The sequence below is a fragment of the Morus notabilis genome, unplaced genomic scaffold, assembly GCF_000414095.1.
Source record: "Morus notabilis unplaced genomic scaffold, ASM41409v2 Scaffold698, whole genome shotgun sequence".
Lineage (NCBI taxonomy): Eukaryota > Viridiplantae > Streptophyta > Magnoliopsida > Rosales > Moraceae > Morus > Morus notabilis.
This window is the reverse complement of record NW_010358448.1, coordinates 454,871-455,271: the sequence shown is the minus strand read 5'-3', so window position 1 is coordinate 455,271 and position 401 is coordinate 454,871.

Here is a 401-nt window from a genome sequence, read left to right as displayed (position 1 = left end):
GGCCAAACAGGGTCAAACCCCGTGTCAACCGGACCGGTGACAGATAAGTGCCACCGGTCGGCCGGTGGTGTGCATCCGGTCGACCGGACCGGTCGGCCGGTGGCCATAACAAGATCCGGTCGACCGCAGTGGAGAACGCCAGTTCGCGAAAACTCACGGAAATCAGTTCAAAAACCTGCAAATCCAGTCTCAAGATCTCCAATTTCTACCTTAGTTTTACTCAAAATCCGTTTTGAACCAAAAATAAGTTTTGAAATCCGAAAAACATAGATTCAAGAGAGGTTCTTTCAGTAATCTTACCTCGAATCCTTCTCTTAACATTGAAAACTCTTTGAAATCACTCTTGGTTCGAATCCGGTTTTGATTTGAGACACAAATGAGAGAGAGAGAGGGAGAGAGAG